The sequence below is a fragment of the Sorex araneus genome, chromosome 4 (assembly GCF_027595985.1).
Source record: "Sorex araneus isolate mSorAra2 chromosome 4, mSorAra2.pri, whole genome shotgun sequence".
Taxonomy (NCBI): domain Eukaryota; kingdom Metazoa; phylum Chordata; class Mammalia; order Eulipotyphla; family Soricidae; genus Sorex; species Sorex araneus.
This window is the reverse complement of record NC_073305.1, coordinates 113,157,087-113,181,988: the sequence shown is the minus strand read 5'-3', so window position 1 is coordinate 113,181,988 and position 24,902 is coordinate 113,157,087. Positions and strand designations below refer to the sequence as shown.

The following is a 24,902-nucleotide window of genomic DNA, read 5'->3' as shown; positions in this document are numbered from 1 at the left end:
ATTCCCAATGATTTCTGTCTGTTCCTATTAGAAACACATGTCAAGTCAAGATGGCAATTTGTCAGTAGTCAGAAAGTGAGGACCAAAGACTTTGTCTTTTTCCCATTCTGTTTTCAGATCAAAATTGCATACATGGGGCTGGAGCAATAGCACAGAGGGGAGGGCATTTACCTTGCACCTGGCCAACCCGGGTTCAATTCCTAGCATCACATATGTCCCCTGAGGACCACCAGGAGTAATCCCTGAGTGCAAAGCCAGGAGGTAACCCCTGTGCATTGCCGGGTGTGACCCAAAAAGAAAAAAAAAGTTGCATACACGGACACTAAACCAGAGACACAGAGAGAGAAAAAACAAGAACATAATTAAAATAGTAGGTTCTAGAGTTTGACTGTTAAGGTTCACATCCCACTGTGACTGAGCTGTTAGTTTCTGGGCTCATTAACTCAATCTCCTAAGTCTGTATCTTTATCTGTGAAGAAGGTATATATAATAGTACCACCTTATAATATTACACTGTGAGCTCAGGGTATGCTATGAAACACTTAAAAGAGTGCCTGGCTGATAGTAAATATTAAATCAAAGTTGTATTTCCTTTAAAAAATTGTAGCAGTATTTAGTATCCAACAAAAACCACTCCATCTGTTTAACAATATCCTAACTACATAGCTTCTCTTACTGTTACTGGTAGATAACTGCCATTATCACCATGCCAACAGAGCCCCAAAAAATGTCAGAGGAAAATTGCACTTGAATTACCAGAGCTTGGGAAATTGTGCCTCAGTTTCCTCCTGAGAAATCTGGTGTGTTAAGGTTACCACCACCCTTGTGCAATTCTTAGACTACAGAGCCAAAGTTATATTTCTAAATGAAGTATGTTAGTATACTTTTAAACAGATATGAGAAAAAATAGTGGAAAAATTTAACAGCACATTTTCCCCAGCCTTTTTTATTTGATCACACACAAATTTTAAACACCTGCTTTTTTGCAATGCTTTGCACTAAATTATATAGAGCATACATGACCATATTTAAGGAATTTTTTGAATAATGGTGTGGTTTTCAACCTTAGGTACAAAAGTCGTGAAAGCAACTATGAGTATGACTATACATTACAAACACTCTCATAGAGATATAGAGGATTATTGATAGTATGATCACCATAAAATGTTTTGATTGTGTTAGTTAAGTTTTGTGTCCTTAAGTAAGATAATACAGTTAAACCTACAAAACTGTATACCAGGTGATCTTAGTGATCTTTGGTAAAAATAAGTCAATGTAATCTATTTCCTTACTTTTGGAAAATCATCCTTGAGTATGTGCGACAGTTGAGTTTTGTTTAGATTTTTTACTCAAAGGCAAAAAAAGAAGGATGCATATAAGAGGGAGAGAGAGTTAGTGAAGGAAATGGATGAGGGTCATCACTTGGCTTACTCAATGATGCTCGAAGGCTTACATTGACCCTCTGGCTGTTTTTAATGACATATGAGGATCCTCATATATCTCGCTTTAATCATGAAATGATTCTCATCCAAGAAAAAGTACTGGACTCATTAGGTAGTTGAGAATTGGATTGTAAAACAAAGAGATTAAGAGAAATGTTTGTGGCAGAATCTCCTGACCCTGTGCCAGGCTGTATTCTCTGGGGCCCCCTCAGACGGGGTTGATTGAGTTTCTCTCCCCAACCCAAGTAGAGCCAAGGCAACCAAAAAACTACAGAACCCAGCCACAGCCATGCTCAAGGCCACTCTCCACACACTTTGACGAGGCTCAAGCATGAAGGAACTGACAGTAGGACCTGTGATGAAGATCTCCAAGCCTGCTCAGAAGAGACTGGGCCTCCTCCACCCAGATCCCCAGTTTCCCAGTAGTTTGGCAGTCACATCCACAAACTGCCCCTGGTGGTGGTGCCATGTAATCTCATCAACTGCCAAGATCCAGAGCTATAAAACAAAGTTCCCAAAGAGAGGGACGCAGTTTTTCCTGGACCTCTTATACTCTAGTCCACTGTAGCACACATATGTTTGATTTTAACATACTCGCTTGTATTCTCTTATATAAGGGCTTAACGGGCCCCAGAATGAAATCAACAACCTTTACACACTTCCCTCTTATTGTGGTGGGAAGATGCTTGCTAGTTGGGTGGGTGTTTGAATATTATCTGTAATGAACCATTGTGAACTACTTTATGAAAATAAAATGCATAAAAATCATTAAAAAGAGGAATATTTGTGCGATTTTGTGCTTTATTTCCATCGTGTACTGTACCTAATAAAGAATATTGTCCATTTTTAATGTACAAAGTTGAAAATGTTCAGTTTGATCACAAAATTAATGGGTGAGAGTAGAATAACCTGCTATCCTTATATTGATTTACCAAAGAAGAGAAGCAAACAAAAAGCAATGCCCTTTTTATTTGCTTTTATTCAGTTATACAGTGTTTGTGAGGTTTATCTTGCTTAAAAGGTCCTTAAGAAACTACTTTAATGCTATTGCAAAGCTGGCTTCATGGCTATGAAGTTCCTAAGCAAATGTTTGTCCATGAAATTTGTATCATCACTTAAAACCTAAATGATAATCTATCTGGATAAAGTATTCTTGATTAGGTTTTCACTTTATTCAGCTTTTCACTACATCCCACCATTCTCTTATGGCCCATAAATCTCATTTGATAGATCTGTTGTTAATCTTATGAAACTTCCATTGTGGTATTGCTGGATCAAATGGAAGCTCAATTTCTAATTTTTTGAGAATCGTCCATATTGTTTTCCAAAGGGGCTGGACCAGTCGGCATTCCCAACAGCAGTGAAGAAGGGTCCCTTTCTCTCCACATCCTCTCCAACAGTGGTTGCTTTTGTTCTTTTGGATGTATGCCATTCTCTGTGGTGTGAGGTGGTATCTCATGGTAGTTTTGATCTGCATCTCCCTGATGATTAGTGATGTTCATGTACCTTTTAGCAATTTGTATCTCTTTCTTGGAAAAGTTTCTGTTCATTTCTTTGGGCCATTTTCTGATGGGGTTGGATGTTTTCTTCTTGTAGAGTTCAACCAGTGCTTTGTATACTCTTGATATCAATCCTTTATCGGATGAGCATTGGGTGAATATCCTTTCCCATTCTCTGGGAATATATCCTAGAAGGAAAAAAAGTATAGTCGAAATGACATCTGCACTTATATGTTCATTGCAGCACTGTTTACAGTAGCCAGAATCTGGAAAAAACCCGAGTGCCCTAGAACAGATGACTGGTTAAAGAAACTTTGGTACATCTATACAATGAAATACTATGCAGCTGTTAGAAAAGATGAAGTCATGAACTTTGCATATAAGTGGATCAACATGGAAAGTATCATGCTAAGTGAAATGAGTCAGAAAGAGAGAGACAGACATAGAAAGATTGCACTCATCTGTGGAATATAAAATAACAGAGTAGGAGACTTACATCCAAGAATAGTAGTATATAATGCCAGGAGGTTGGCTCCATAGCTTGGAAGTGGACCTCACATGTTGATGGAAAGTCATCCCAGATAGAGAAGGGAATACCAAGTAAAATGTGATTGGAGATCCTGCACAGGGAGGGAGATGCGTGCTGAAAGTAGACTAGAGACTGAACATGATGGTCACTCAATGCCACTGTTGCAAACCACAACACCAAAAAGGAGAGAGAGAGAGAGAGAACAAAGTGAAATGCCCTACCACAGAGGTGGGGTGGGGTGGGGGGATGGGATCGGGGAGTGGAGGGATACTGGGTTCATTAGTGATGGAGAATGAACACTGATGGAGGGATGGGCTCTCGAACATTGCATGAGGGAAAAACAAGCATGAAAAGGTGTGTGTCTGTAACTGTACCCTCACTGTGACTCACTAAAAATAAATAAATAAATAAAATAATAAATAAATAAATAAATAAAACCTGCAGCATCTCATGTCAACCTGTGGGTGAATGAAAAAGTAAGATGTGCGGCAATACAATGGAATATTACCAAGCTGTGAAAGGAAAGAAATGCTGGTGCAAGGGCTATAGTTCAAAAGGCTGGAGTGCCAATACCTCTACTGCAAACCACAACACCCAAAAGGAGAGAGAGAACAAAAGGGAATGCCTCCCTGCCACAGAGGCAGGGTGGGGTGGGGGGGATAGAATGGGGGGTGGGAGATACTGGGATCATCGGTGATAGAGAATGGGCACTGGCGAGGGATGGGTACTCGACAATTGTATGACTGAAACACAAGCACGAAAATATGTAAATCTGTAACTGTACCCTCCAGGTGACTCACTAATAAAAAATAATAAATAAAAAAAGTTCCATTGTATTTCAGTTCTTGCTTTGATCTTGCTGCATGCAGTCTTTTGCCTCTGTCTTTAGCTTTTGTCATTCTGGTAAGATATATCTTGGATTTTTTCTATTTGGATCCATGTTGTGTGGGACCCTTCTGGTCTTTTGAATCTGTATACATGTAGTCCTTAGCTCTAGAGAAATCTCATCTGTGATTTCTTGCCTTACTAGTTTTTAATCAAATTTGGCTTCATATTCTTCAGGGATTTTTTTTTATGTGACTCCATAATCTCTTCTTTTTTTTTAGCATTTTTTTATTTTATTCTTTAATTAGTGAATCACCATGAGGGTACAGATATAGATTCACACATGTTAGAACTTGTTTTTTCCCTCATACAATGTTCACAAACACATCCCTCTACCCATTCTCCATCACCAATAAACCCAGCATCCCTGCCCCCCCATCCCATCTCCCCCCCACCCCAACCTGCCTCTGTGGCAGGCTACTCCTTTTTGATCTCTCTCTCTCCAATTGCGTGTTGTGGTTTGCAATAGGGGTATTGAGTGGCCATTGTATTCAGTCTCTAGGCTACTTTCAGCGCACATCTCCCTTCCCGGGCAGGATCTCCAACCAAATTTGACTTGGTGTTCCCTTCTCTACCTGAGCAGCCTTTTTCCCCAGCATGTGAGACCAGCTTCCAAGCCATGGAGCCAACCTACTGGTACTTATTTCTACTATTCTTGGACATTAGTCTCCTATTCTGTTATTTTATATTCCACAGATGAATGCAATCTTTCTATATCTGTCTCTCTCTTTCTGACTCATTTCACTTAGCATGATACTTTCCATGTTGATCCACTTATATGCAAAGTTCACGACTTCATTTTTTCTAACAGCTGCATAGTATTCCATTGTATAAGTGTACCAAAGTTTCTTTAACCAGTCATCTGTTCTAGGGCACTCGGGTTTTTTCCAGATTCTGGCTATTGTAAACAGTGCTGCGATGAACATATAAGTGCAGATGTCATTTCGACTACACATTTTTGCTTCTTCGGGATATATTCCCAGAAGTGGTATTGCTAGGTCAAATGGGAGCTCAATTTCTAATTTTCTGAGAAGCATCCATATTGTTTTCCAGAAGGGCTGAGCCAGTCGGCATTCCCACCAGCAGTGTAGAAGGGTCTCTTTCTCCCCACATCCTCTCCAATAGCGGTTGCTTTTGTTCTTTTGGATGTGTGCCAGTCTCTGTGGTGTGAGGTGGTATCTCATGGTTGTTTTTTTTTGTTTGTTTGTTTGTTTTTGTTTTTTTTTTTACAGTTACAGATTTATACACTTTTGTGCTTATACTTCCCTCATACAAAGTTCGGGAACCCATCCCTTCACCAGTGCCCATTCTCCACCACCCGTAAACCCAGTGTCCCTCCCACCCTCCCCAATCTCATGGTTGTTTTGATCTGCATCTCCCTCTTCAGGGATTCTTATATTGCTCCTCTATCCCATAATTCTCTGCTTTGCTATTCATTTCTTTTTAGAATTTCTTTCATCTTCTGTTGTTTCTAGAGCTAACTGCTTCCTACCATTAATTATTTTCCTTTAGCTATTGTTACTCTGCTATTGATATCCTCTTTTGAACTTTTATTTTTGGCTTTTTGGGTCACACCCAGCGATGCAAAGGGGTTAATCCTGGCATTGCACTCAGGAATTACTCCTGGCCGTGTTCAGGGGACCATATGGGATGTTGGGAGTTGAACCCGGGTCGGCCACGTGCAAGGCAAATGCCCTACCCGCTGTGCTATTGCTCCAGCCCCCTCTTTTGAACTTTTTAAATTTCACCTATCATAAGCTTCAATCTTGTCACAGCTGGTGGTGCTCAGGGCTTAATCCTGGCTCCACTCTCAGGGATCACTCTTGGCAGGGTCAGAAAACTCTCTGTGATACCAGGGACTCAGCCTGGCTTGCTCACTTGCCATTGTACAATTTCTTCAGCCCCTGTCACTTCTGATTTTAGTTTTTTCACTTCTTCTCTCATACTGTCTTGTATCTGTATCGTTTTTACAGCTCATTAAGCATGAATCATTGTGTCTATAAAGTCATTATCTGAGAGGTTATAGAGCCAGGTGGTACTGGTGTAGTCTTTGGGGCTATAGATAAAGGCTATAGATAATAATCTTTAGGCCTTGGGCTTGGTAGCCCTTTTCAGCAGCTTCCTGATTGTTCCTGCTATTCTCTGGAATCTTCTTAGTTCACTCCAATGTGAGCACTTTCTGTGATTGGATCCCTAGAATCAGTTAAGGGTATCCATGGAGACATTAATGTCATCAGTGAGAAATCAAAGGAATAGAGAAATCAAAGGAACCCAGAATACTGGGTTCAGTATTCTGTCAATGGAAGAAAACATGAGGGCTTCATCTGATCCCTTTTAGGTCTGCTAATTGGCTAGGTTGCAGAAGCTGGCAGGAAGAAGCAGGCAGGCAACTCTTTCTCCTCTGGTCATATAGAGTTCACTCATGGCTTGTGTCTGCATGTGGATTATATTCATTTAATATGTTCATCTTAGCAGTCTGCACACTAGAATACCACATACTGGGTCATTTCAAACACAGAAATTAATTTTCTCATAGTTCTAGAAGCTGGAAATCCAAGATCAAGGGGTCAAGCTGGTTAGTTTCTCCTGAGGCCTCTTTCTTTGACGTACCAATCAGTTCTCATAAGCTTTTTGATATGTCTTGATGTTCTCTTGGTTCTCTTCCTTTTTATGGAAAGATACCCGTTCTATTATTTTACAGCTTTCTCTGATGTTTCATTAAACCTGACTTATCTTTTTAAAGACCTGTCATCAATATAGCATGACTGCACTCATTTGTGTAATATAAAATATCATAATATGAGACTGACACCCAAGGTCAGCAGAGATAAGGGCCAGGAAGATTGTTTCACACTTGGAAGCCTGCCTTATGAGCTGGGGAAGAAGGCAGCTGGGATAGAGAAGGGATCACTAAGTCAATGATGGTTGGAGGGATCATTCGGGATGGGAGATGTGTGCTGAAAACAGATAAAGGACCAAAAATGATGCACTCTCATTATCTTTATTGCAAACCATTATGCCCATAAGTAGGGAGAGCGTAAGAGGTAAATTGTCTTCCATAGAGGCAGAAAGATGAGTGAGACTGGGTGAGATGGGTGAGACTGGGTGAGATGGGTGAGACTGGGTGCAGGGCAGGGGGAGGGGTAGGGGGAAGAATACCAGGGACATTAGTAGTGAAAAATGTAGGCTGTTGGAGGGATGGTTGTTTGATAATTGTATGACTGAAACTCAAACATGAAAGTTTTGTAACTGTAACTCAGAGTGATTCAATAAAATATATATATAAAAATTTTAAAGATAAATAAAGACTTGTTATCAAATACAGTTACATCATGGGTTAGGGCTCCAGCTTAAATTTGAAGGATGAGGGACCATATTTATTCCATACACTCAGTAATATTATAAATTAGCAAAAGAGTCTTTTCTTAGCAACCAAATCAGGAAAGCTGATAGAATCTATAATAAAGTAGATCATTAACACAAAAAAACCACCTGTTAGTGTCAGGGAAAAGGAACTGTGAAATGGCACAGTTTTCTTATGGGAAATAATTCTTCTCAAGTATATCAACTATATCTACTCAAGTATATTCAATTGAGAAATTGAATATCTAGATAAGGTTCCTATGCAAGATAATTACAGGTGCATTGAAAACCACCTAGTCCAATGCTATTTTTTTCACAAGAACATACACTAAATGTTGGGAGGTCATAGACTTTACACGAGTTCACATGTAAAGAACTGGAAAAAGATTACAAAATTTTCCCTTTCCATAACATGCTGCCCTCAAGGACTGGCTGGTGTGGGGGAGGGAGGGGAGATAATAGAGTGGTAAGGAGCACATATCTGGCTGGAGTTTGATCCATGGCACTAGATATCATGCCTTGAGCCCTACCAATGTCTGTAATGAAAGCAATTAAATTTAATTTAAAAGAATAAGTTAGAGAGCTGTAGGAAAGGAGCTGGATAAGTGGTTTCCTTACTTCTTGGAAAGTCTGCACCATAGGAGGAAAAGCCACCTCAGTCGGGGGTCCTGTAATGCTTTTATCTCTGCTATCTCTTCAAAAAAATTTCTTAAAGATAAATCACTTTAGAGACTCTTGCCCCATAAGACACATAGTTGCCATTAACTTGTAAAAGCTTAGCCTGCTTAGGCTAGCATACATAAATAGATAGTTAATTTATGGAAACAGTGTCTGGAATTATTATAAGAGGTTTTTTAAAAACAGGTAGGTTGATGTACTGTAAATGATGTGTCAAACAAAGAAGTCTTATGATTAGTTAACACTCTAATGAGATTCTTGGCTTTCTTCAAATCTATCAGTGACATGGTATGTTCTTTTTCTTTTCTGGCAATAGCAAAATATTTTTTTTCCTTTTGGCCATAGCAGATTAAATAAACCGTTGATAAACAGAGACTTGAATTAAACTTTAAACTAAGATGAACCATAGTAATTTGCTGAATCTTGAACTGAGCCCAAATACTAATCTTGATTAATCAGAAATGCAGCTGTTTTCTTCCCAAAAATATAGAGATGTTTGAGTCAGAACTGATTTTGTGGTATTTTCTCCAAAACCTTAAGGTTGGAAAAAATCCAAAATGTTATAATATCCTCCAAACAACTTTCAAGTCAAACTGCCTTATTTTATTCGAATCCCTGAAGATAAAAGAATTTTTTACCTCAGTGTTTGTTTTCATTTGTATTTCCTATATTTTAGGTGAAATAATCATGTACTTCTGTTATTTTCTATAGTCATTGATAACCATAGCTAGTCACACTACAAAAGCTTCTCAGAGTTCCAAGTTATAGTATCAAAAGGACTTCCATGGACACCCATAGAAGACATGTGGACAATTGAGACTTGCCTGTGCCGGGGTGACTGGTCAGAATAACTAATAACAATAACAAAAATTGATCCTTCGCCATTTCTCTTTTAAGACAAAAAAATGCCATTTATCCTAACTTCTTGTTCGTGATTCCATTTTATTATGGATTTTTCCAGAGTCCTAGAAAATTCATTTTGAGTTGTAGCTATCTTCTATTTCTCTGAAATTAAAATAGGTAATAAGATGTAATGCCAAAAGCTTGGTATTTGCATAAGGTCATTAGAACTATCTGAGTCAAAGCTTTTGTGGAGTCTTAGATCTATATCTAAATAGGAAGAAAGGTCCTGAAGTCTTCCAGTTTGAAAGTCTAAAAATTCAGAAAATGCTATGAACTTTTTATTAGGGATAGAAGTTGGAGTATTCTTGTTGTATTTGTATAAAATACCCCAAGATTTTATATAAAAACTAGAAAACTTATATTTGGTTTCTGCTGATTTAATCCTTCTTCTGAGACAGGGAGAAACCCATATTTCTATATTATAAACTGCACCTTACTAAATGCCGAGTGGATATCTTTAAAATCATGTAAAATGTAGAGAGAATATCTTTAAAATCATGTAAGTGGTTTTAAAGGTTTCAAAGGTGAAGATCAGTGAACGATAATGAAGTCCAGTTCTCCAAAATGTTCTCCTTTGTATTTTATACCATGTAATGAAACCAAATCCATACTGCCAGGTAGAGTAATTTTCTAAAGGAATTATCTTCTGAACTCAGACTTCCAAATAAATAAGCTGCCAAAGTTAACTTAGCTTTCTTGATTCGACTTACTGTAATTTTACCCTATTACAAGTTTATTACTTCTCGCTTACATGTGCATATTTATATTTAGATATGTATTTCCTCAGTCCTGTTATTTTCAAAAAAAGACATCATTTTTAAATGCTGGTTCACAATATCACGCCACTGATCTTTAGTTATCTTGATCATTTAATGTTTTTCCATAAATAATAGCTGGCTATGTTTGTAAATACCTTTCTGAAATTTTGTTTGTATTTCTAACCTCAGATGTTCATACTACACATGTAATTGTAGAAGTAGAGAAAAATATTAGAAATTTAACCTAGAAAAAATTTATAGCAAGCAATAATGTAGCAATTAATTCATAAAATTACCTGGGTATACATGTGTTTGCTGAGAAACAGATAGATTGTAGTGCTTTTTTAACTGATATTTAAAGTCTAAAGTAAAAGATTTTTTCATCAATCAAATGATCATCTGAAAATTATAATAATATTCTCTTTAATGTTGAGTTGGGCTGGAGTGATAGCACAGCAGTAGGGCGTTCGCCTTTCATGTGGCCGACCCGTGTTTGATTCCTCTGTCCCTCTCAGAGAGCCCGGCAAGCTACCAAGAGTATCTTGCCTGCAAGCTACCCGTGGTCTATTCAATATGCCAAAAACAGTAACAACAATTCTCAAAATGGAAATGTTACTGGTGCCCACTCGAGCAAATCGATGAGCAACGCGATGACAGTGACAGTAGAGAATCTCATGTTGTTCTGACAACAACCCCAGAAAAAAAGGCAGAGAAGCAATCATGATTTGTAGATTTAAAGAGGATGATAGTATCCCAAAGACAAGCATTTAGAGTACAGCTGGTTCTTGTTTCCTTAAACCATTAGTCTTTGTGTTACTCATCACCCCTTGCTTCTTCCTGAGGCTTTTACATTTTCTTTTATTCTGTTTAGTTTTTCAAAATCAGTCATTTTTTTCCAACTATTTGATCTGAATGTTCTCTGGGTTTAATTTGAAAAAGTCTGAAAAACAACATTTTATCTGAATCCTTTTGTGAAAAACTTTGTGACAGTTTTTCTTAGGTCCTCATAAACCAATATTATTCCCAATTCTGACCAGAGAATTTTTTGTCATCATATTGGATGTTATCATATCTCTTATATCTACTAGGATTTATATTTAAAAAGAATATTGCTTGTCATAGTATAGCAAGCTTGTGGATATAAGACTATTTAAGACATAGAAGCAAACTGCAGACTGACTCCACCTCAATGAAAGACCACTTCCACATCCACCATTGAGTCCTTATGTACAGGTGCTCCTCACTTTATTAATCTGCAACAGGAGATAGTTGGGTAACTGATTTCTCTAGTTATCCCTGATTTCACTAAGATTTTGGAACCTAAATTAAAAGTTATTGATTTCTAACTATACCACCTCTAACATATCTTCTACCAAGTTTGTGTTCTTTTAATCATATGATCATTATTAGAACTGTGTATAGCAGACATTGCTATGTTTATCAAATTCATTTTCCTTTAGTTCTGGGTGCATAGTAGGTAACTGAGTACCAACCTCTGGAATATAAAATGTGAATGTTTCTGAGACTGATTGCAAAACACTCCAAGACAACTATCCCTATTTTTAACCTTACCTCTGTTTAGAACTTCTTGGTTCTAGGAAATGGTATAGATACTAGCTAGAAGTAATCTGTGCCCTTGAAGCATTTCATGTATGACTACCATACAACCGATGATTAGAGAAATAAACTAGTATGAATCCACATGATTAGAGAAATAAACTGGTGTAAATCCAGAGATTATCTTTTATTCTTGTTCATTTATTTGATCACGGGAGGTAAAGGAATGATACAGTTAATCTGATAAGTTGAATTGTTCTGCTATGCAGTGGGAAAATGTTTGGTGAAAATATCACCTGGAGGACAGAGAAATAGTACAGGGGTTATAGCTCTTTCCTTGCATGTGGTCAACCCCCATTCTATCCCTAGTACCACAACTGGGCACCCAAGTACTGTCACAAGCTCCCTAAGCACAGAGCTAGTCAGGAGTAAATTCTGAGCACTCTTGTGCATCGTGCATGTGTGTGTGTGTACTATATAGTATGTCATGTATGTGGTGTATATGGTCTCTCACTAAAACTAGAAAAAGGAGAAAATTATAAAACAGAGAAATATTTTATTCACTTCAACTCTCTAATATGCTGAGGATATTTTTCATGTTATAAAATCAACAAAGATTTGCAGGGAATTGTTGTCGTGAAGAAAAAGAACTCAAGGCTGAAAATTAAGGAGTGGAGGTTCAGGCTATTCTTAATGAGCACTAAGACTTTCCACAGGTCATGAACTTTTCTAAGCCTTGTTATTCCTTGTTGATAAAGATTCTTCAAAGTTTTCTTCACCTTTATGTTAAGTAGGATCACTTAGACTGTCACTGTCATCCCATTGCTCATTGATTTGCTTGAGCAGGCACCAGTAATGTCTTCGTTATGAGACTTGTTACTGTTTTTGGCATATCAAATACGCCATGGGTAGCTTTCCAGACTCTGCCGTGGGGACTGGATACTGTCATTAGCTTGTCGGGCTCTCCGAGAGGGATGAAGGAATTGAACCCGGGTCGGCCACATGCAAGGCAAACGCCCTACCTGCTGTGCTATAGCTCCAGTCCATCACTTAGACAGGTGGTTGTTTTTATCTCGACTGTTGTTTCTTGGCTTCTTAGCCTAAACTAAAAGTGAAATTCACTGACCACTTTGCTAAAACTACAGTTTATAAATTTTGTAATTATTTCTCTGAACACAATGTTCCTACCATAAATGGAGATTAAAGACAGATGACTTCTTATTTTCTCATGTCTTTTAACATCTAAGTAGAAACTTGAAATTTAAGTTGATTTTTCTTGTTTTCCCCTCACTTTGTTTTCTGGTTCAATCAGAAAAGTTTATAGACACTTTTGCCTATACTTTTACAGATAAACACAATTTCTTAAAACTTGTGGGTGTCTGTTCAGCAACACCAATTTCACAAGTGTCAGTTACTCTTTGCCAATCTAACCTTGAAATTATAGACTGACGTTACATAATGAGCTGAAGATGTTCTCTGTGTATTGGATTCTAGGTTTTTTTTTATTTCTTCAGTGTATACTAGTTCAAAGTGCACTAATACCAAACACATAGATTTTTGCACTTCCAGTTAACTTTTACACTTTTCAAACAAGCAAATTTCAGTTACTTTGTGACTCTGCTTTACATATCTTGTAAAACTTGCCCAATAGTTGGATACCTATTTATATGATAGAATTTTGCAGTTTTAAAATGTGAATGCCCTTAGGAACTCTCTGACCAGTGACTCAACACTTAGTACCACTGAGTGATATATGCAAAACAAGTGAGCACCTTCTTGGAAGACCCTGTCCACTAATGAGTTCACTTCTCATCCCCCTTTGGCGAGCAATCAATCCCTCCTACCAGCCAGAATTTCTGTGCAGACTTTCTGTGAGGAATCTCCCCATTCCAGAACACTTCTCAAGCACTACCTCATAAAACTTGGGGTTATTACTTCATGTAATTAAGTCTTTTTCTTATTCCTGAATACCTCCAACCCCTGACAGATTGGTTTATTGATTATTGCTTTGCTGGGAGATGACAGTCCTTTGGATTTATTGGTGTCCTCTGGATTATTATGCTCCTGTGTATACCTTGCCTTCCTTCATTGCTACATTTAAAATAACACTGCAGGGGCCAGGGAGATGACTCAAAGGGCTGGAACTTATCCCCAAATATGATATCTGGCAATGGCTATGTGCCAGTAGTAGCCCCATACTTACTGTGCACTGATCGGAAGGTCCCCAGCAATAAATAAATGTTTAAAAGAAATAAGAATAGTGCTACACTTATTTGCTACATAATGATTCTGAGTTCCTCCGGCCTTTGGTATTAAGATCATGTATATAAATGTGTGCAATTTTCTCTGCTCCTCTGTAATATATTTTCCATGAAGAGAGGTTTTTATCTGTCTTTTTCATAGTGTATCTGCAGTGTTTAGCATGGCTCTTCTATCTACTACATGCCACAGAGATTGTTTGTATTTATTGAATAAATTAATATACAAATGTCACCTCTATAAAAACTGGTGTGGAATTTTCCCATGTTTCCTGGTATATGCCTAAATCACTTCTATAAATGGAATTTTACAATCCAGAGTGTATGCAATAACCCCAAAGAAGAAACAATCATCACCAAAATTAGTTAACCAATGATTTATTAATTGCTTTGTGAGGGGGAAGTCCACACTATATTTTTTAAAAATTTACAGAAATAATAATAATCTGGAGCTGTAGCAACAGTACATAGGTGAGTCACTTGCCTTGCACAGAGCTGATCCGGATTTGATCCCCAGTGCCATATATGATCCCCTGAGCACCACCAGATATGACTCCTAAACACAGAGTCAGGCGTAAACCCTGAGCACAACCAGGTGTAACTCCTAAAACAAAAATCAGTCAAACAAGCCAATAAATAGTAGATAAGAATCACATAGTTTTTGTCGGATAGCCTCAACTAACAACTAATAAAATAGCCCACTACAAGTGACTTCATTGAGGCTTGTTTTTCTTTCATCACACAGAGCTAAAACTGTAATCCATCCAAATCTGGTTCCATGTTCAACTATGTTAAAACACTGAATAACTTTTGTTTTACCACAATTTTGTGGCAACTTCATGTCCTCAAATGGCTCCCTAAGTAGGAAAGAAAGGTAAGAACAAAGAGCTTTCTATTCTTAACCAGCAAAGAAAAATCCATAACAGGATCTCAGAAATATTTACTTTAGATTCAGTTGGCTGTCTTGGAGCTATCCTTAAAACACTAACAAAAAGGGGATGAAGTATGTGTTTGGATAAATCTGATTTTCCCTTTTCAATGAGACAGTCTTATTGTTTTCTCCTGGGACCATAATTAGTAATCACACAGTTGCTCAAATAATTATTAACTGTGTGCAAGGTGTTTCTACCACATGACCATACATAACAGGGTATTCCATATTGGCGGATTGGAAAATTATGAAAGAAAAAAGAGGATCCAAGAGTTAAGGAAAGGGGTTTATTACAAATATAATCAAGAATAAAATCTAGTCTTTATCAAACTTACTCAATTACCTGTAGATTTTAGTCAGTTTAATATATGTAGTAATTTTTCCTAGACAAAATGGTTTATACACTTCCTATCATTCCAACAGAAGACTAATACATTTTGGCTAAGACTTATCTGCTATATGTAAAATCATGACAGAAAGGCAGAGAACTGAGGCATCCTATAGCCAGTCCTAGATTGCCTAGTAGAGAATGTAGATCTAGCGAAGAAGATTATAATTTTCTTCTGGATTCACTTGTTAATGTTTCAATATTTTTTAAAAATCATACTTTGGAAACACTCATTAACAAAGGCAAAATTTTGGGGTGGATTAGTTAAAAGGAACCTTGCATAGAAAGTAGGTTTTCCTGTAGAGAGACAGCAGAGGGATCAGGGAGAGAAGTATAAAACTTGAAGATGAGAACCACAACTGTGGTTTCCTTGAACATGTAGACTTGGCTTATCTCTCATTGCCTATAGAACTGGTACCAAAGATATTTAAAGGTTCCTAAGTGTTGTTATCTTGGAAACTCATCATCTAAAGGCGTATGTAGTGAACTGCAAATGCAGAGAAATTTGACCCATGGGAAGATGATGACTCAAATGAGCAGACCTGACTGGGGAACTGACATTCTTTTGGCATTTGCATAAGAGAATTTGATGCTTCCTGTGTATATCCTCCCACTGATATTTTAACTGACTTTCCAACTCCTAGATTTCTTCTCCACTTCAGGAGAAAGACCAAAAAGAATTGCACTAGATTAGTCTTCATTTAGGGCAAGAGGAGGACTTGCTCACGTCAGAGACTTGAGACCCTGTGAAGTGTGATATTCCACAATTTAATGCAGAAATCTAGCACATCTCTATTTTGGTTAGAAGTGCCTCTTTCTCAAATCTCTTCACTTTTTCTTCACTCAAATGATCAGCACAAACAATTGCTTAGAGTGGGGAGAACTAGGCCATCAGCACACCTTGCTTTGTGTTGTCTTGAGACTAACTTCTGACTGCGCATTCTTCATACTTTCATTCTCACAGTGCTATAATTCATTCTTGCCTGTTTTCCTTCCCCACTAGATTGTCCTCCACAGCAAGCCTTAAAGTCCATCTATCATTGTTTCTTTTTTTTTCTTTTTGGGTCACATCCAGCAATGCTCAGGGGTTACTCCTGGAACTGCACTCAGGAATTACTCCTGGAGGTGCTTGGGGAACCATATGGGATGCCGGAGATCGAATCCGGGTCGGCCGAGTATCTTTCTTGGCTCCTGGAAAGCTTTCAAAAAATGTTTGTTGAGGCATCTTCCTCCTCTGGAGAAGCCCATGTTCTCTCTTGAACATGTATTGTTTTCTTTTTCACTTCCTCCATCTCTCTCTAAATTTCTTTAATAAAACTATTTTGTTTCACAAAAATTGCTGTTGAACCGCTTATATACCTAAAACAAATAATTTCAGAGCATTTATAAATGTCAATTAACATATTTTTACTATTGATAAATATTTTTATCATGTAGCTCTTCCTTGTTTAACAGTATACCACATTTGTTATACTAATTTTTTAAAAGTTGAGACAATACACAAACATGGGAAGGTGAGTACTACAAATAGCTTTCTTTTTTGTTTTAAAAAATGTATATCTGAAAAAGAAAGGAGACCATGATGCATAGAAACTGATGAAGAAAATTCCCATGATGAAAAACTAGTCTCTCTCAAACTGCTAAGTTTAGAAAAATTTCTCTAGGCTGGTGAGAAAGGGAATCCCATATAAGAATATGGGAATCTAGAGGAATATTGTGGGCAGAAGCAGTACTAGAATCCAGATACTACTTAGTGGGCCTTAAGCAGCCATAGCCTGTAGGAGACCTGTTTTCTCTACTTCCATCCTCATTTGGCAAGGCCCTTCTCTAGAAGTAGCCAGTAGGTCATCACTGATTGTCCCGAAGAAACTACATCTGTCTGTGCCACAAAGATCTACTGGGAGGCAACACCATCTGAGTTACATGCTCAGCATGAAAGTCAAATCCCTCCCAGTGACCTGCAAGTTCCTGAAAGTTGCACCTATATTATGACTTCTATAACATCCCCTCACACTTTCTTCTTATTTGACAATTTAGTTAGTTTTGTTTTGTTTGGGGGCCATATTCAACGATGCTCAGGCTTACTCCTTTCTCTGCACTCAGGAATTACTCCTGGTAGTTACATTCTTCATCCATTCCTTTTAAATTGATGTACAGTATTGACCCTATCTCCTCCCTTCTTCTTTTACTCTCATTTTCCATTTCTTTGATGAATCACTGTATCACTGTATCACTGCCATCCTGTTGTTCATCGATTTGCTCGAGCAGGCACCAGTAACGTCTTCATTCTGGGGCCGGAGTGATAACACAGTGGGAAGGGCATCTGCCTTGCACATGGCTGACCTGGGTTCAATCCCCGGCATCCCATATGGTCTCCCAAGAACCATCAGGAGTGATTCCTGAGCACAGAGCCAGGAGTAATCTCTGAGCATTGCTGGTATGACCCAAAAGCTAAAAAAGAAAAAGAAAGGAAGAAAGAAAGAAAGAAAGAAAGAAAGAAAGAAAGAAAGAAAGAAAGAAAGAAAGAAAGAAAGAAAGAAAGAAAGAAAGAAAGAGAGAGAGAGAGGAAGGAAGGAAGGAAGGAAGGAAGGAAGGAAGGAAGGAAGGAAGGAAGGAAGGAAGGAAGGAAGGAAGGAAGGAAGGAAGGAAGGAAGGAAGGAAGGAAGAAGGGAAGAAAGAAGGAAAGAAAAAAGAAGAAAGAAAATGTTTTCTGCTCACATGAAAGGTTGAGTCAACAGAAATGCTCTAACCCATCTCAAAACTAGTGCTCCATGTGTTTAAAGAACAATTTGTGGAAATTCTCTGTGGGATTTTACTGCTGTGATGTTTCTTCTGCAATAAGAAAAGTAATATCTAGTGATAGGTCATCCTCTAGAGTAACCCAAAAAAAAGAAAAATTCCTTATTATCCATATCTGCAGAAATCTGGGTCACATAAACACTTTTCTGGAACTCGGTATCTGTTGCATACTAGTTTAATGGTTTGATTGTGTGAAATAATCCTCAACACTAAACATAATTACACTACACATCTTGAATTTACAAACTGGATTTTACATTGCAATGGTAATTAACATTAATGAGTTTTTAACTGTCTTGAAAGTCAAATTACTTGTACTTTCTTCCTAAAAATATATATATGTATATACATATACATATATATATACATGTACACTGTCATCCCGTTGCTCATCGATTTGTTCTAGCGGGCACCAGTAACGTCTCTCATTGAGAGACTTTTTGTTACTATTTTTGGCATATCCAATATGCATGGGTAGCTTGCCAGGCTCTGCCACGCGGGCTTGATACTCTCGGTAGCTTGCCGGGCTCTCTGAGAGGGGTGGAGGAATCGAACTTGGATCAGCCGCATGAAAGGCCAACCACTGTGCTATCGCTCCAGCCCATATACGTACACATGCCAAATATTTCAGCATTAAAAAGTGTTCTTGTTATTGGTTAAGAATCTATATTTCCAAGAGGAGCAATAATTTGGGCACTTGAGCTTAAAAGAAGTGTTTTATCTTCTCTCATGTTCAGCCTTCATTCCAATGAATCCCTAAGCAAGTATGTTGTGAAATGATAGTGTAACAGGAGTCTACTTTGTAGAATCTTTCTTCCAGTATGTATTCCTTAAAATATAGGCTAGACACTTTATTAGAGAAGTTATTTGACTTTTTCTTTAGTCAGTGTTCTCAAACACTATGATCCAACTGGAGCTTTGACTGCATCATTCCTACACTCCCCTAATACATGAGGCCAACACTGTACAGTGCAACAAGGTGGTCTGGAAGCTCACAATGACTATTTGCTCTACAGAGGCTGATTTTATCCCCAAGGCAATGAGTACTCATCAGTGGGGAATTCTGTCATATGCATGGTATAAGGTGAAAGAAAACCTCTGTACTGCCAAACTTTTTAAAAGGTGAGTCCTCTGGAGAGATAGTACAGTGGTAAGGTGTTTGCCTTATATGCAGGCAACCCAGATTAGGTCCACAGCATCCCATTTGATCCTTGGAATACTGCCAGGAGTAATTGCTGAGTGCAAAGACAGAAGTAATCCCAGAGCATTGCCAGTGTGGCCCAAGAACAAACAAAAGAAATGAGAAGGAACTCTTTGGAACTGGAATGATGGTACACTATAGAGGGTGCTTGCTTTGTAAGCAGCCCATCTCATATGGTCCCTCAAACTTTGCCAGGATTAATTCTAGATTGCAGAGCAAGGAGTAACTCCTGTGCATTCTTTGTGTGCCCCCCAAATAAAGATAGATAGATAGATAGATAGATAGATAGATAGATAGATAGATAGATAGATAGATAGATAGTGAGTCTTAAATTGTGAAACTTTCATGATTGCTGAGTAGAAATGTCTTGAGTATTTTGCATTTTACAAAATAAAAGGTTTGAAAATTAATCTTGCATCGAAATTTTGTGATATTTCCCAAATATAACCTGTATCACCTGTTGTCCCATTGCTCAACAATTTGCTCAACAATTTGCTCAAATGGGTGCGAGAAATGTCTCCATTCGTTTCTGTCGTGTGCTAGTATAGCCCAATGGCATCTGCTCGCACCAGGAACATGAAGAGCATCAAACCGACCATTCATTCAGGGTCTTGACAAAGAAGTCCGACCATCTCGTAGGAAGGCAGCCAGGCGTTCTTTTGATGTTCTGTGGAATCCAGTTGGTAACAGCTCTAGTCCAGTGGTTGTCTCCAAATTACATTATGTCTCTGGCCCACCTAATTTTTGATGCCTTGGCAAACGAGGCAGCATCCCTGATCCTCGATCATTGATGGAGGTCAGAACTCTGGATTCCTTCTCTCACTTGAGTAAAACATGATACTCCAAGCATAGCTTTCGAAACATATATTTAGGTTATTGTCCAAAATGAAATGTCATAGGCAATGTTTCTCATTTTCAGAATGAATAATGTTACATGTGGAAAAATACTGAGGCATTACTATGCAGAATCATTCATTGCATCTTTGTGACTAAGTAGATGTTTCAGTGAGTTGTATCTTTGCATCAAAGTATTAAATAAAGATTATTTTGAGCATGAGGGGTCATTAAATTATTGATTGTTTAATGCTATCATTGAGTGAGTTGCTAATTTCCCATTTGCAGAGGATTTTCAAAATCACATAGTTAATTCATATGGAAATGCAATTTTTAGAGCAACTTTTTTTAGTCACTGATCATCTACTTAATCTATTATAAATTATGTATTGAGTAAGAAACTAAGGTTTTGGAAGGTACTATTGCTTTAAGTCTTCTTTATTTTTAAGTCTTCTGTTTCCTTCTTTTCCCCAATGCTTTCTTTAAAATCCTGATCAGCTCAGTTAGAATAGCTGTTCATGCAATCTTCCTGCAATAAGTCTTTGGCATTTTGAAAAGTTTTGTTCATGACCATATATTCGATAAGAACCAAAAGTTTTATATTTTACAAAACAATTTGCCTTAATTTAATTTTATGAAAGACATCAGAGTTTTGATAATAATTTCTTTTTTATCCCCATTTTTTTTATTTTTGGGGGGTCACACTGGCAATACACAGGGGTTACGCACTGAGGAATCACTCCTGGCGGTGCTCAGGGGACTATATGGGATGCTGGGATTCAAACCCGGGTTAGCTGCCTGCAAGGCAAATGCCCTACCTGCTGTGCTATTGCTCCAGCCCTTATCCCCATTTATTTTTAAATAGTGAAAACTCAGCCAGGATGCCTCTAACATATCCAATATAAATGTCTCCTGTTGTTTAATTCAGTCTTTATTGGCTTTACTTTCTTTGAATCACTCTTGTCACAGGTATTTGAGCAGGAATAATGCTTTTAGTGTACAATGGACTTTCTACTAATGGACAAAAAGTGTTTCTAATCTATAAATGTTCAAAGTTAAGGTAAAGAATAATTCAGCTCATGTAAAAGACTCATCTCATTTTTATATGTTTATATTTTTATATTAAGGAATTTTTTCCTATGTTATCTGAAAAATGTCTGCAATGAATCCTTTATTTGTGTGGGAGTGGTTTCTTTCTGATGAGTAGGTGCCCCAGTGGGACCTCTCTGTCTCAAGCTGACTCTTGGGTGTACTCTCTCAATCAGTCACTTGAATATCCAAAAAAGCAGCAGTGAGAAAAGAAAAAACATGGGTGCAATTACTTATCAAGGTTGATATCACTGTTGATGAAAAGCGTTATTTTTTTTAGAAACCTTACCCTTATACTGATTTCACATCTGTTTTATGAAACTTTCACTAACTCTTGTTCTGACCTTTAAACACACATGTTCTGACACCCCATAAAGCTCTAAAGAAAATTGATTTAGATAATGACTATGAAACATGAAGAAACATTTTTAAAACATTTCAGGATAGATAAAAAAATAATGACTGTGAAAAAACTTAGTTTTCATTATTGTAAAAAATAGCATATTTGGGGCTGGAGAGATAGCACAGCGGGTAGGGCATTTGCCTTGCAGGCGGCCGACCCGGGTTCAAATCCCAGCATCCCATATGGTCCCCTGAGCACGGCCAGGGGTCATTCCTGAGTGCAGAGCCAGGAGTAACCCCTGTGCATCGCCAGGTGTGACCCAAAAAGCAAAAAAAAAAAATAGCATATTTAACACTTAGAAAATATAGGCATACAAATGAAACACTAAGTAAACTTTTATTTTACTACCACAAATATTTATTTCATTTGATATATTTTTTCTTTGAAATGTTTTTTCTAACAGTTTGATAATGTTTTATGTACATTTCTAATGCAAGTTTTCAAAATATGAAAGGAATTTACAAATTCAGTCTCTTTACTATAAAAATAATACAGCTTGCTTATTGCACACTTTGCAAATGCAAGTAATTATCACCTACATTGAGATGTCAAAATGTCATGCTTAAACCTAGCAACATATACTTTCTGGCAAAAAGCATAATGGGGAATTTGAAAAATGATTTTGCTATTTATTTCTTCTGAGTATTATTCTGGTCAGAGTAAAACCCTGTACTTGCCTCTCCTGGGCAGGTGTGGAATTCTTGACCTTTTTTAATAATTTTAAGCAGCTTTATTTATAATACTGATAATGTAGAATTTTAGGCATAAAACATTCCAGCATCACACTCTCCACCAGAGTATCTGCTTCCTTCCATCACTGAACCTGTGTCATTCTCTCACCATTTATTCCCCACCATGCTCCTGCAGTCTTATGATTCCTACTAAAGATTAGTTCTGGTTTTTGTGTTTGAGCATTTGTTATTTGCTTATTTAATTTCTTTTCTTTATATTCCAGCTATAAGGGAGATCATCCTGTGACTGCCTCTGTACTTCTATACAAACTTATGATATTTTCCAGATCCATCCATATAGCAGCAAATCGCATAGTTTCATCTTTTCTATATTTAATTGTGCATATGTACTATAGTTTCTTTATCCAATTAACTGTGCCTAGACACTTTGGTTATTTTCAATTTTGGGCTATTGTGAGTAGTGCTGCAATAAATATAGGCATGAAAATATCTTTTCTGAATAGAGTCTTTGTACCCTTGAAATAGATACCCAGAAGTAGAATTGTTGGATCATATGGGAAATCAATTCCTAGTTTATATTTGAGAAGAGTTCATATTGCTTTAAAGAAAGTTGAACAAGTCAACATCCCCACCTGCAGTGAATGAGGACATTTAACCTACAGAAAAGTAGCAATAAGGATGACGTCAAGAAAGGAGAACCGGGCCCGGAGCGATAGCACAGCGGGTAGGGCGTTTGCCTTGCACGCGGCCGACCTGGGTTCGATCCCCGGCATCCCATATGGTCCCCCAAGCACCGCCAGGAGTAATTCCTGAGTGCAAAACCAGGAGTAACCCCTGAGCATAGCTGGGTGTGACCCAAAAAGAAAAAAAAAAGGAGAACCTCTTCAACAAATGGTGCTGGGAAAGTTTTTCACACACAAAAGAAAAACTGAACCCAGGCTCCTTTTTTACATCATACACAAGAGACAATTCAAACTGGATTAAAGACCTTGATATCATATCTGAAACCATAATTTATATTGAGGAAACATAGATAGGACACTTCGTGACATTGAATCTACAGGCATGTTCTTCTATGATTCAATGTCACTGGCCAAGCAAATATAAACAAAAATAAATTAAATATATCAAACTAAGATGCAGAAGAAATGATGAGCAGATTATAATGACACCCTACAGACTAGACGAAATATTTTCCCACCACTTATCTGACAAAGGGTTAATATCCAAGATACGTAAAGCACTGATAGAAATTTAGAAGAAAAAAACAAACCCATCACAAAAATGGGGGAAGAAATAAACAGAAATTTCCTCATGGTTGATCTTCATTCATAATGTTTGGGTGGTGAAGCAAGCACTGAAAAATGATTATTCACAAGCAACAAAAATAAATTCCATTTACCCATTTCTCTCTCACACAAATAACTTCTTCTGCCAAATCTCAGGAATTTTCTCCCTAGTCAGTTCATGATGGTGAATAATATTTCAGAATAGTTATAGTTAGAGGAATACTCAGTTGAGTTGCCCTGCGCTGGATTAAGGGTCCCTGTTGTATCTTGACTAGTAACTCGTCAGTGTTAGCAAGATCATGGATCATTCTCTCCTTTCCATTGCCATTTACAAGGCTTTTGTTTATTTGTTAGTTATTTTTTTAATCAATGAAAAACCTCTGATCCCTTGAATTTGACCAAGAATGATTTTTTTTTCATTTTGGTGACACGTCTGGCAGTGTTTAGGGTTTACTTTTGGCTCTGTCCTCAGGGAACTCTCATGACTAGGCTCAGGGACCACTTGGGGTGCTGGGGATCAAACCTAGGTCTGCATGTCCATAGTAAGCACACTACCTCCTGTATTGTCACTCCTGCCCCAACCCAGAATGAATTTTTTAGGAATATGTATGTACTCGGGCCAGAATAGACTTACCTGTCTTAGCTATTAGAAAGATAGAGATTTAAAAGCTCCACCATGAACTGAGAGGATGACTTGTCAGGAAGCTATGTTAGTTCAAATCAACTTTTCCATGAAACTGAAGACATAATCTTATAGTTTCTGAGGCTCTTGACCTTAAGAAACTGGTGAGAAGATGCAGAAGGGGAAAAAATTGCAATAGATTCACAATCATACAGAGCAACTACAATTGGCATTGCTCAAATTATGCTTTGAGAACAGTGTCAGTTTTGAATTCAACACTTGAAAATAATATGGACTCAGTCCAAAGAATAGAAACTTAACATTTTCTGGCATTTTAAACTGCTACTTGTACTATTTCAGGTTTTTTTTCTAGTCCTCCCAGAGCTACTAAGCAACAGAACCAAAAACATTTTTTTCTTTTGGTGGAGAGCAATGATATTTAAAATATAGCTAACCTATGTAAGAATATAAAATAAAATAAAATAAGTGAATTTAGTTGCTTTGTCACAGGTGCACCACATTGAAGGAACTCTTCTAAACTGTCAGAAATAGAAGTTACGGAAGAACACAGCGATCTCCCCCACGCCTGAAGACCCCAGGCCCCTCTCGCGCCTCTCACTCTCCCTGTGGCGGCGACCCTCAACTCTCCCTCCCCACCTGACCAGGTAAATTGGGACATTCCCTCGGAGACCCTGCTCCCTGCCGAAGAACGAAGAACGCAGCGATCTCCCCCACACCCGCGGTTTGGGGTCTGAAGACCCCAGGCCCCTCTCGCGCCTCTC

At 37.8% G+C, this 24,902-nt stretch overlaps 1 pseudogene; it reads right to left on the bottom strand.

Annotated features, from left to right (window-relative positions):
* Window positions 1–599: 599 nt before the first annotated feature.
* Window positions 600–848, bottom strand: LOC129404656 (small Cajal body-specific RNA 13; annotated as a pseudogene).
* Between the last annotated feature and the right edge of the window lie 24,054 nt (window positions 849–24,902).